This window comes from Neolamprologus multifasciatus, chromosome 17 (assembly GCF_963576455.1).
Source record: "Neolamprologus multifasciatus chromosome 17, fNeoMul1.2, whole genome shotgun sequence".
Lineage (NCBI taxonomy): Eukaryota > Metazoa > Chordata > Actinopteri > Cichliformes > Cichlidae > Neolamprologus > Neolamprologus multifasciatus.
This window is the reverse complement of record NC_140455.1, coordinates 11387707-11401138: the sequence shown is the minus strand read 5'-3', so window position 1 is coordinate 11401138 and position 13432 is coordinate 11387707. Positions and strand designations below refer to the sequence as shown.

The window sequence follows — 13432 nt, the reverse complement described above, 5'->3', positions numbered from 1 at the left end:
GTGAGTACAGAGGCTTTATAGTTCAACCGCCCCTGCCTGTGATGTGTCATCAGCCACCTCAGCCAATCACAAAGAGGGAGAGAGAAAGGGAGAGAGAGAGAGAAAGTATATGCAAGGACAAGGCTGGGAAATTACTGTTAGAAGATAAATGCTACTGATATTCTCCACTTTGTTTTTCTTGTATTTCCCTTAACCAGCCACAACCAAAACAAACCACTCTGCCTCTTCCATGAACAACCCCAAAACAAAACAAAACAAAGCAAAAAACATCAGTGTTCAAGTAGAAAAAACACATCTGGTGTTGGTGGCGGTGAGCTCATGGATTTATTTAGTGCTAAGAGAGCACTGGTGCTTGTGAAATTCGTTTTTATTGACAGCCTTTAAAATAGTCTTGGGCAAGGGAACACACATTTTAACATGACAATTCATATAATACAACAGGCTTCAAGGTCAAATGAAAAAAGCGTTTTATTTTTGTGGGTCTCTCATAGGTCTTATCACATCCTTGCGAGCTGTGGCTCTTCCCTAAACCTGTGTCATATTAAGTCATTAGGGCAGATTGCCACAGTGGCAATCTGTCATTCATGTGATGGTCATTCAAAGAAAATTCAAAGAAGAACAACACACTATACCTACACTAAACATATCCAAGTTCAGTGAAAGCAGAATCCCAGCAAGAAATCTCTCACAATCTGATCACTTCATACAGCATGTAATCTTGATATACAGCTCTGTTGTAAACTCCATCAGACTAAACATCAAGTCCACTATATAACAGACTTTGAAATAAAATAGGTTGCTAAATGCAATGATAATAATAATAATAATAATAATAATAATAATAATAATAATAAATAAGCATGGCACTGCACAGGTGACTGCCAGCATCACAGAAACTCTTTTGCACATCACTGGGTTTAATTTGACAGTAAAATGTTCAACTGGCATTTGTCCTTTTAACATTTTGTGTTGTCAAATTGATTCTCGACACCTCCTTTGTTTTTTTTTTTTTCCTGATTCAATGCCCTCTAGGTGCAAACACAATCACACTTTACACTCTTTATGAGGCAGATAAAGGTGTTCATTCCAGGGCATTATGGGAAGGAAATGTGATATTCACTCTGTTTAATTATATTTTCCTGAAAGCAGGGTGGATGTACTGCCAACTGCAGGACACAATAAAGCTGAAGCTAGACCGTTTCCCATATGGCAAGCTGGGAGTTGCTTATCTGGGATTTGTTTGTCATATTCATATTACAGTAAAAAAAAAAAAGGACAGGCACATAACTGGTGTTATAACTAGAACCAATAGGACAAATATCAGAATCTGGGTTTCCTCCTGACAGTTGGAACTTTGTAATGTGCTACTTATGTAAGGTTACAGCCATGGGCGTTTCAAGGAACTCAGTACCCACAAGGGCAGTGTGATAAATGCAATAGCCTCTGCTGGTAACATCCCTCCCCCTAGGATTAAAAATCCCACTGTGGTGACTGTCACTTGTGAATTCCTAAGAAACAGCTAGATTCACCATAACAGTATTTTAAACCACTTCAGATAAAATCCATTATACAAAGAAGGATATTCAGCTTCCAAGTGTTTTTTTGTTTTGTTTTTTTTACTGTTGAACAAGGAATCACATATCAGCCTGGAATCGTATTAGACCTATTAAGCTGTTACATGCTTAGAATGAACTGATAAATTAAGGTACAGCATCAAGACATGACATACATGAGGTTAACCTGACAACTAATTAATAATTCTACAGTTCCTTCTCTGAACAACCCCAACAATTAATTCATGTGACATTTTTTGAAAGAGTTAATAACTGTAGTTATTAGCAAAAGCAGAACAGTGATACATAGCTATGAACTACTGAACATCAGCAGGACTATACACTGATCACTCTGTTCAGGGCAAACACATGGGACCTGTGCAGTTGTCCTGTGATGTCTGGCACTGGGTTTGAACCTTTGCGTCCTGTGCAATAGGTCCCGGGGGGAGTCTGCTGGCTGACTCAGTGACATGGGCTCTTTGTTGTACTCCTGAACAGTGGAGCAGGGTACACTGCCTGGCCGTGGGGCAGCCACTGCCATTGGGGAGTGCTGTTGCCATATGTGGGTGTGCTTAGTCTTTGAAAACCTTTAGGCGGGTGGCACACGTCAAAACAATATGTATAGGGTGGGCCATTTATATGGATACACCGTAATAAAATGGGAATGGTTGGTGATATTAAAGTCCTGTTTGTAGCACATTAGTAAATGTGAGGGGGCAAACTCCTCAAGATGGGTGGTGACCATGGTGGCCATTTAGAAGTCGGCCATTTGGATACAACTTTTGTTTTTTCAAATGGCCCACTCTGTACATAAATGCCAGGACCCATGGCTTCCCAGCTGGCAGCTTTATACAAAATCAATTTGTATTTTTTTTTTAAGTGACCTTTTGGTCTTACATGAATGATGACTCTCAGATGCAAAGGCATAATGCGGCTCAGCAATTGAAAATTGCCTGCCAACAATAATCTGCATTATTATGCTCCTTTTCTTACAGTAAGGCAGTGCTTTCAGTTGATAGCTGATATCTGGAGAAGCACTATCTGGACTATCTGTTTGGCACAATACAAATGACCCATAAGACATTTTAGTCCAAGAATATCCCTAAAAAGGAAATAGCGCAAACCACGCTGCCTTTGATACAAACACATTTTAGCATAAGCATTCACAGTGTGCCAGGGCCAGGCAGCACTGATTAGGTTAAGTCAGCTGATACTGAGGGGACTAATTTGGCTGGGGAGGATTTAACTGCGCCATTTGGTGCCATCAAAGAACAAAGGTTTGCCTGAGAAGCCTGGGGGAACCCGGCTACCCACTCACCTACTCATACAGTCACGGTGATGTCAGCACAGCTCTTATCAATCCTGGTGACAAAGCCGGAAATGAGACAATGTAAGAGACGGTGTGAAATATGACTATGACTGACCAAAGGCCATTTTTGGAAGTTGGGTAGTCACTGTCCTTGGAGCTGGCTGATGCTAGTACTTGATACTGAAAATTATTCTGACTATGAAAGGTTTCTTGCTAATTGTGATGACTATTACACAACTGTTCCAGCCAAACAAGGATTTAACTACTATGTGCTTCTGACAAAAAAAGCAAGAAAGTGCTCCGAGCAGTTAAAATGTTTTTGCCTCAGCTTTCTGTTGCTTTTTACAGCAGCAAACTGAGGCATTTTAATGGTTATAAGTCAGGTCAGGAGAATCATATTCACCAGAACATGTTAATGTTTCATACAATAGTTTTCAGTGTTATAAATAAAGCACAGATGTGATGCTGAGATAAAGCTGCGAGAGAAGGCGTTAACATCTGATTTCCCTGAAACTCTTTTGGTGAATTTAATTTAACCATGAGTTTGGATCATCTGTCAGCTAGCAATGCCTTCGAGCTTCGTTCCTTTGTTTCACAACAGCACCATATTTATATTCTTTATAAAGTGCTGGTCATTTTTTCCTGTTGTTAAACTGCTACAGCTCAGACTTCCTGTCAGATAAAAAACAAACAAACAAACAAACACTAATGCTCACAGAATGGAGACTGCACAGACACTTTTCTCAGAAAGCCCCCGGGTGTCGTTACCCAGTAGTCAGACTTAGAAAGAGTGTTAGTTTACAAGTGATTTAAGAGAGTTCTTTGATCGCACAAAAGGTCATTTGATATATCTGGGGGGGCTTTAGCTTAATAAAAACACAGGGTAAATGACTGAACATTTCTGCTTCAGAGCAATCTCAGAGGAGGTTATCACTTCTCTTCACTGTTTATGTCCTCTGTAGGCTTTGAATTGATTTCAGCTACTATATTATGATATCATGATTTACCGGGTGTATTGTAATGGTGTAAGAATAACATGCATTCATCATGCTCAGTACAATATCAAATGCAAGTCATTTGATATTGTATTGAGCATTTTTTTCTTTTTTACTTTTCGTGTGCTATTTCATGGCATGCAGTCTTGAGGTATAGCTGCCTATTATATCTATTCATGTGACATTTAAATGGTGTAAAGGTTAGTAGTCAAAATGGATATGATGTGCTATTTATGCATATCCTATAAGAATGATGTGCTATTATTTTCACCTGGGATTCAGTGAGAGGCAAATAGCTGACAGTAAGTCAAATCTTCATTTCAAGCAGAGCAGAGCTATTCAGTGGATGCACAATATAGCAACAGAAATTTTTTAAAACATCTTGCTTTGTTCCCTTTTCCTCAACAGCACACTCTGCCTCAACAAACAGGACAGCCTCGTTACTTTGGAGACAAAATCTTTATTCAGAACAGTACTTATCATTTGGCTGTGTTATGACAAAAGACAACCAAAGAATTAAACATTTTCAAGATTCATGCCTCAGTCCTCAATCAAAATGAGAAAAATATAAAGAGAATTTTTAAAACTTTCATTACAGTCTGGTTTTTGTTTGTTAGGATAGAATTTCTTGAAAGAGTTCTGGATTTTCTAGTTTATAGTTGTTACAGCTATTTAGTAACTTACCATGTAATTAGAAACTATTTTTAACCTTCCACAAAATCTGATATGAACCTCCCTGAGAAATGGAGCTACATGTCAAGTAGATGCATCCCACAGAGACTTGAATGGGACAGGATTAAGAGATGTTTTTGGTTACATTATAGGTTAGACTTAAATTGGGCTCGGGGTATGCCCCCTTTTGTTGGTAAAATGTTTTTGTTTTCGTAAAAACTCTGATGTATACTATGAGCAAAATTAAGACCAGTCTAAAGACCAGTCTAGTTTCAGCCTCTTGGTCTGTGACCAGGAGCTAAGGCTAGTTACTACTGGAACCTGGGGCTGAGATTAGGTTGAGGTTGGGCTGAGAAGCACAGGAGGACAGACTGAGGGAAAGTGAGCTTGGAAGGATCCAAGTATAACCATTAGATATACCACATGATAGTATCACATTGTCTCTGCTATGTTCATGTATGGGGTTTTTATTTAATCATTTTAATTTAAATTGCACACAAAAAAATATTTTTAGCTTTGATTGAATAAAAACTTACCCAGTGTGTACCATGCCTTCCACATTGCATAGCCTCTTTCTTAAGGAATTGTAATGTTTTCTTTGCTATACATATTTCAATGTTAAGATTATGGATTCAACTGATTAATTTCTGATTAATTTCTGAGGTGTTCTTTTTACAGCTATCAAACAAAGGCAAAGTAAAAAGGATGAATGAATAATGAATTAATGTGTGGTTATAATGTTTTTTAAAAGGTTACTCACACTAGAGTAAAAATAGGACAGCAATCTCCTTGTGACTAGAAAAAAAAAGGTGTTTGCCCAGTAACTGCACTGAATAATTTGCACTCAGCACCCAGTTGCAAGAAGTTGCACAGAGATTGAGAATGATGCATGCTGAGCCACTTTCAATCTCAAACTATCTTCTAACAATCTCTGTCTGACTCAGATTGACCGTCACAAGGGTTTGAAAAAACTCCTGTCTAATTCTTGTAGTGTCTTTACCTTACAATATAGTAAGCTTTGAGGCAACTGCTGTTGCGATTTGGCGCAGACTGATTGCTTACATTTTACAATACATTCGAGTCAGTCTGTGCTGATGAGTGCAACTCGCCTGAAATGTGCATCTTTGCAATAGAAGACTTGACTCAACTGGTTGTAAAAATCAGTGATGCTGAGCACCTATGAGGTTTTGATGTTAAATTGCCTTCCTGCGGCAACTACATCTCTATTTGTAAACAACTTTCTAAATTTCAGGTTCAAATATATGAGATCCTGGCTGTACTCAGGATTTGACTTTCTGTGCATGTAGAAGGCAACAGAAATGTGAAGTTTAATCAGTATCACAAACAGATCACATGTAATTGACAACTTGACCCAATTCAGACTGACTTTAGACTAACTGTCATAATGCTGTTTTATTACTGAAGACAGCACATGACTGTGATACCTGGTTCCCATCTTGGAACCAATGATTTGAAAGGCAACAAGATCAGAAATTGCACAAAGTCATAATAATTCTCTAGTGCGATTGTAGCATAAGAGCTGAGGCTGATGAGCCAGAATGTCTATGAGTAGAGGTTAACGCAGCTCTGGTCACAGGGAACAAAAATGGGAGTAAAGCCAACTTTGTCTACCCCAGTCAGAAAAAGAAAGCCATGAGTATTGATAGGTTTGAGGCATAAACCTATTCGCTGGAACGTTCAAGACGATTCTACTACACAGCAAGCAAGACACAAGCAGGCAAAGTTCTTTATGTTTCTCGTATACGAGGAAGACCAACTGGACAAACGCTCGACCCCAGTTGCTCTTGTCCGCTCCCTCGTAACACTGCTCTTTTATTGAGGTTACATGAATATACATAGGTTCATTAACATATGACGTATACATACAAACAAAGACTACCTTGCCTGTGCGTTGTGTAAGTATGTGTGTGTGTGGGGTCAAGATGTGACACCATAAAGGACTTCCCTAAACCTGCTGGTCTGGAAGTCCAGCAGTTCATTTAAACAAAAGGCACTTAGACTAAAACAGACATAGATATGTTTATCCTACCATAAAACAATAAAAGAAGGTACGACCTCTCCCATGCTGCTAGGATGTAGGTGTGAATGCCAGAACACTCTGGAATGCACACAAAGTCTTTGCTGACCACTAAGGATCACACATCCTATCACTACACAATCGATTATACACCTCTAAGTATATATGGTTAGATATTTCCCAATACAAATGACAATAATAAAATATAAATCCAACAAGTATGATTGTATGAGCAGTGTCTGTTGTAGTGAGTGGTGGTGGCAGAGCTGATTGCTGGAAGTGGGACTGATTGAGGAAGTGGATGCAGCTGGCGAGACTGTGCTCAGGTTGTGGTGCACCTGTCTCCACTCCTGCCATCAGGCACACACCAAAGCACAAGAAGGGACAAAGAGAGAGGCTACAGGCATAATACATGTTACTTTTGGGACTAATTAAATTAGAATGATGCATTAAGTGTATATTGTCTGCACATATGTTATTCTACTTGCTCCAATTACAAAATGTCTCCATGCATGCATGTGTTAGAAATAAATACAATTCATATGTATTGTGTCAAATCAGAATACTGAATACCACCCAGGAAATGCACCACAGGGCAGTCCTGATAAACCAGAACTGACATTTATCTTCATGAGTGAGTTTTAAATCAAAGGTCATATCTCACCTCTAGCTTGCTCAATCGTGTCTGGGTCAGAAATGTACCTGGGGCTAATCTAGGACACTTAAGTTGCAGGGCCTTACTTTACCTCTGCAAACAGCCCTGTCCATATTACTTGCTGGTCTTTTTACCCCGTGTAACCTAAAATTGCCAGTCATTTAACATCAAAGGCTATTCATCTTAAGCCTAGTGAAGATCTTTTGGTTTCATTCAGCCTCATATGTCGAGGACCAAAAGCTCATCTTAGACTCAGCATGCTCTTCTCACAGTTCAGTTTTTGTTGTTGCGATGAAAAGACCGCATTGAGATCATCGTATCTACATGAGCTGCTGCATTGCTGCCTTCACAATTACCATTGCCAAGGAGAAAATGAAAAATGACACTGTGGTCCAAATTCACCTACTAAAAACATGACCAGCAGGCAATAATATCTGGTTATTTCATAGTGAATTATACCCTGATGGAAATTCTCATAAGAAATCTTTTCATCTTTTCTTCACTAAGCTTCCATTAGCATAAAAAGTAGGTCAAGGAGCTAAAGAGATTCTTCTTATTCTTCTAATTAGGTTCACAGAGAGGCATACCCAAACTTTTCATCGTTTGATATAATTACGTGTTCAGGTTTAATTTTTCAATTTGAACAAAAGGCAGCTGAGAATGTTAAAGACACACCTGTGTTCTTGTCCATGTGTCTGCACGTAACATGTTGTGAAATTCACCTACTTTTACTATTATTATTATTAGATGATGTTACTTACCACATGTACAGCATCTGGACCTTGCATGACACCTGCAGTTTTTTTCCTAGTTGCTAACAATGGGGACCTTTCACGTGTCACGCTGTAATAATTCCCACCATCTGGTAATTAACTGTGAATATTTTTAGGAAAAAAATATTTTAGGGTGTAAAATTTAACTCTGTATTGACAAAAGAGCCCATAAAAATACAGATATAATATTCAAAATTAATTCATTATTATTTTGTGCAGTTGAATATTGTACCAATACACATGACAAAAAAAAATCATTCAGCACAGCTAGGCTTGCCTCTCAGCATATTGTTTGGGGACCACTGGTCTGCAGTTTGTGACTTTGGTGGTAATGTCATTGTCATCTTACAGCTAGCTATGGTTGGGACACTCGGTTGGATATTCTAGGTCCTCTACATTGTTTGTGAGTCATTGCTGTCCATGCTAGCAAAGTTGCTGTTGCAGTTGATGGATACCATGGTAGGTAATATATGTCTTGTATCCTCTACAAAGCGTAGCATAAATGTATAAAAGTGGTTGCCATGGGTGGTTTTCATTCTAATAATTTGGATTGCACTGTTGTTTCCACATGAAGCCTTAACCAAGGGTTAAATTGGCTTTGCTCTGTGGTGCTGATGGTAAATCACTTAAGCTGCAGAGTAAACACATTGAACAGCTGATGACACTTCAAACTAACTAAACAAGTTTTCTGACGTGTAAGCTTTCAGTGTACTGCCTGGCCATAGATGTTTGTGTCAGTGTATAGCCAAAAGTGAATCATTGTGTTGCTCCAGAATGACTTTACACCCAAGGAGCTGATGAATTCGTAGCAATCATTTTTCAAATAACAGCCCCACGTTTTCCTGCCTATCTGGTTGTTTGTGTTCACGGGCAGTTTGTGTTGAAGACAAGGTCAGATAAAAACTCCCCCTCCCTTCCCAAACATCCGAGTCTCAGGTCATTGCCAGTGTTTCCTGGCATTACATCCGTTTGTTTGTTTGTTTGTTTTTTTTTTTTCAGAAGGTCCATCAGAGTGGTGACTCAGTAAAGAGCGGAACAGGAGAGCAAAAAGCCCATGAATGGAAATATTTAAACAGAAAGATGAATTTCAGGGAAATTCTTGCTGGTTATTCTGCCCAGTATAAGAGGTTTGCCTAAGAGGTGTTTTACAGGGATAGCCAAAATAAGACAAACGTCAACAAATCAAACAAACCTTTTTTTTTTGTGCTCCACTATGCATAGACTTCCTTACCTGTTTGCACGGCTTCCTGGCTCAGAAACTGTAAAAATGATAATTTATATATTTAACAATACATTTACCCTTAGCTGAGAATGATAGAGAATGATTGATAGAAGTCTTTATTTAGTAAAGGCAATGAAACATTATGAAAACACCCCACTACACATAATGTAGATTGCTGACAAGTTGTACATAAATTACTGAAAGTATCCCATCAGTCTTATAAGGATTAACCCTTTAAGTCCTACCATAGAACCAAGTCCGCCAGAGCTTATATTATATTTTTACATGCTGTGGAGCCATTTTTGGGAGCATTTCAAGTTGCAATACATCAATACAACCATTACAGCCTAGATTTTAATAATATGTATGCATTAAGTGCATAGTAATTACATAAATTGCAAAAAAGTGCAATAAACTACAAAAAAATTGAAAATCGTTTTTGTTTTTTTAACATATATTTCTAGTTAGAGAAATTTAAGAGGCTTATCCCTCAAAACTGTAAATACAAAAAAGTTGCACAAAATAGTTTCCCACCACAGGAAATTTATTTTGAGTGCCTTCATAGTTTTATTTTTGAAATACACCAATTTTTATACACTGCAGGAAAAACGAAAATAAATATTATAATGCAAATTTGCAAAAAAGGAGCATATGCATCAAAATAAACTATTTCCAGCAGTGCAATATGAGTCCTAAGCATCCCAGAAACGACACAGAAAGTCATAAAGTCAAACATAACTTTTAAAAACACCAGTATAGGCTCATTGAGGCCCGGATGGTAAAAAACTACATTTCCGCGAAAATGACATCACTTCCGGTTTCGGGCAGGTCATGGCGGACATGCGATAGTTCGCGCTGACGTCTAATCCAATGTAGGAAGTGTTATGAACAGCTGATCGGATAGGCAAAGCGTGTTTCTGGAATATTATGTTTTTGTTGCTGCAAGCGCTTTTTATGCAGTTTTTGCAAAGCTATATGTGGAAGGAAACTGTGACCTAGCACAAGCTGATGGCATAAGATGTAAGTACAACTCCTCGGGTTTCATATGCAAAAAAAAATATTGCGCTAGCTCACGTGGTTGCAGAGCTACCGGGATTTAAAAATAGTTATGCAAAACAGACTGGTTTTAAAGGGTTAATAGCACCGCTATAGATATTTGTACTGTGTTGAATAATGCACAAAATGCACCATTCAGGCCTGTATTGTAGAGTGGTCAGTAAAATGCACACGACAGCACATCTGGAGTTTGACAAAACAGACCAGGACTCTCAGACGACTAAAAATAAATTTCTCTCGTCTGATAATACAAAGATTGGACTCTTTGGTCTGACTGTCAAGTGTCATGCCTGGAGGAAACCAGGCACTGGTCATCACCTGGCCTATACCAGCCCTACAGTAAAGCATGGTGGTGGCAGCATCATGTTGTGGGAATGTTTTTCATCATTGGGAAATTAAAATCTAGTTGGAGTCATTGAAACATTCAGTGAAGCAATGTATAGAAACATCCTTGATAATAACCTGCTCCCGAGCACGCTCGATCTCAGACTGGTGTAAAGGTTCATCTTCCGACAGGACTAAGCATACAGCCTGTGAATGTCCTTGAGGGGACCGGCCAGAGCCCTGAGTTGAACCCGAGTGAACATCTCTGGAGATATCTGAAAATAACTGCACAGCGATACCTGCCAAATTTGATGAAGCTTGAGAAGTCTGCAAAAGAAGAATGGGAGAAACTGCCCAAAAAGGTGGTGTGCCAAGCTTGTAGCATCACACTCAAAAAGACTTGAGGCTCCAACTGCTGCTAAGGGTGCTTCAAGAAAGTGTTGAGCAAAGACTATGAATTCTTTTTTATTAATTTGTAAGAATTACAAGCCAACATTTGTATGTTTTTTACGTCACATTATGGGGTAATGTCCTCTGATGTAAAACAGTGTATAGTTGTGAAAACTACATGTGAAGATACCTGACAACTGTAGTTCTGTAATAAATTTTATTCTATCTAGACAGACGCTTTTCATTCACTAATTGAAGCAAAAATGCTGGGGGATTTTGTGCTTGGACAATTCAACATTTGTGTAGTGGTCATGTTTGGTCTCTCTGGGAGTCATCTGGCTTTGTGCATGTAAGAGCCTCATGGTGCTCATCTGTCTGATCGTTCTCTGAGGAGGAAAGAAGCAGCCTACAGCAGGGCCAGCCAGATGCTCTCTGTGACTGTTAAACAATAACTACTGAAGTGTGCTCCTTCTTCAGCAACACTATGATCTGTAACTACTCCCAAGGGGCATTTTAGACAAAGGTCAGACAAGCCTACAATGTGCAAAATGTCCTGACATTTGAAGTGATAATCTGTTAAATTCAGTTTTTCATTGCTGGTAATAACTGATAATGTGTGTTTTTCGAATAAAATTAATTAATTTATAGAGTTTCTTTTTTCTCTCCCTCAGTTCTAATTGTGATTTACATGTTTACACCGCTTACATGATTGGCATTCTTAAATTTCACCACTTGTGACTAGGAACTATAGAAGAAGGCTGGTGCACCAGTATACAGTTACAGGCATTACAGATCTGATTAAAAACGACTGCTTATACTAACAGCTGTCAGTCATTGTGACACACTTATAATCACAAAGATAAAATACCAGCGTGAAACAAGTATTGCCCACCAATGCCCACGTGTCACTTGACTTTATGCTGGTGCATGCTAACATTTGGTAATTCACAGTGAATTCTCATTAATGGCAATGTCCTTAATCTGGCAGATGTTTGTCTGCTAATTAAACTAAGGGGAAATTAAAAATTTCAGCTCATGATTGTTAGGAGTTGGTGGGGTTTCTCTGGTGTGGTGTCACGGGGTCTGCTTCTGTTTTCAGCTCAGGTAGGCGGGGTGGTGTGTCACGGGATGCTGACACACCGGCGGTGCATCAGACGTCATTTGATGGAGCGTTACTTAGGAGCAGCGCGACTGACGTCTGGTGTCGGAGTATTGCCACCTCCTCGAGTGGTAACGTGTTTAATTCTCCGCGGTGTGCATTACGGCCAACCTATGTCTGGGATTTTGTTTGCTTACCTGTTGTCTTGTATCCTCAGCCGGATCCATCACCCGCTTACCTGTCAGCTGTTTGTGAAGCCGCATTTCCGGGATCACTACGGAGATCATTTACAGCGTTTCTCCCACATCCCGAGAATCCCCGCCCAAGCCCGTACAGCCAGTGTGACAAGTGAGCTCTCCAACTCTCCCCATGTTTGTTGCTGTTTCTTACCGGTGGTTTGGCATCTCCCTCTAAAGTTTCGTTTTTCTTTTTCTTATAGATCCACCCTGCGTGCGCGGGTAACCCCTTTCCCTCCGAATACGTGTCAGCGTCCTCCCCTGGTTTCCCTCTGTTTGTCCCTCTGTATAATTTCATATAACTTAGACACCACAAATAAAGAGCACTCCTTGCATTTTCTGCGCTTCTGTGTGTTCTGCCATAGAGTCTGTTCACTCAGCATAACAATGATGGGGCAAGATGAAAAACCAGTGCACAGCGATTCATTATCAAGAAGCCATAATGATCTTTAGCTTGTCCCAAGCCATTTTGTCTTGCTGGTGGCATAAAATGGAAACTCAACCTTTGGAAACATGAATATATTTACCAAATGTTTTGACAAGTCAGTAATACATGTCACAAAAATGGCAGAATCCATCTTTGGAGGAACAGAACTGTGCCTAGGCCTTCGAAAAAATAAATAAATGAAATGAAATAAAATAAATAAATCAATTTAATAATAAACATATTACGTTTTCATTATGTATTAAATACATTCCCATATTAAAACCACCCCATTACTGTGTTTTTACTTAATATTACTGTGCTGTTTCATCTGTGAGCTGGTTTCTTGTCTACCTGTTACATAATATATTTTGGGGAGTAAACTCTACCACACTCCAAATCATTTGTTCAGACCTAATTTGAGTTGTCTAAAAATAAAATGAAGAGCACTGCAGAGATACAGACTGTCCCCTCTTGATTCAATACTGTGCTAATGATAGAGGCCAGTGGTATTATAAACCCTTTCAGAATGCATTCAGTTTTACAAGTGTGTGTTTGTATTTATATGTGTGGTGTGTGTATATTGTGAAAATGTAGACTGTAATGAGAGCTGAGCAGGGTTATCTGGCTGAGCTGAAACAGATTTCACAGCCATGAATAAAATATGATGCTCCCTAACAAAAGCA

The 13432-nt window shown here is 39.1% G+C and overlaps 1 long non-coding RNA gene across 1 annotated transcript; it reads left to right on the top strand.

Moving 5' to 3' along the window:
* The first annotated feature begins 12016 nt into the window (after nt 1-12016).
* Nucleotides 12017-12678, top strand: LOC146498981 (uncharacterized). Its single transcript, XR_014870170.1, has 3 exons — nt 12017-12217; nt 12304-12434; nt 12526-12678. It is a non-coding gene; the product is annotated as an uncharacterized LOC146498981 (long non-coding RNA).
* The last annotated feature ends 754 nt before the right edge of the window (nt 12679-13432 follow it).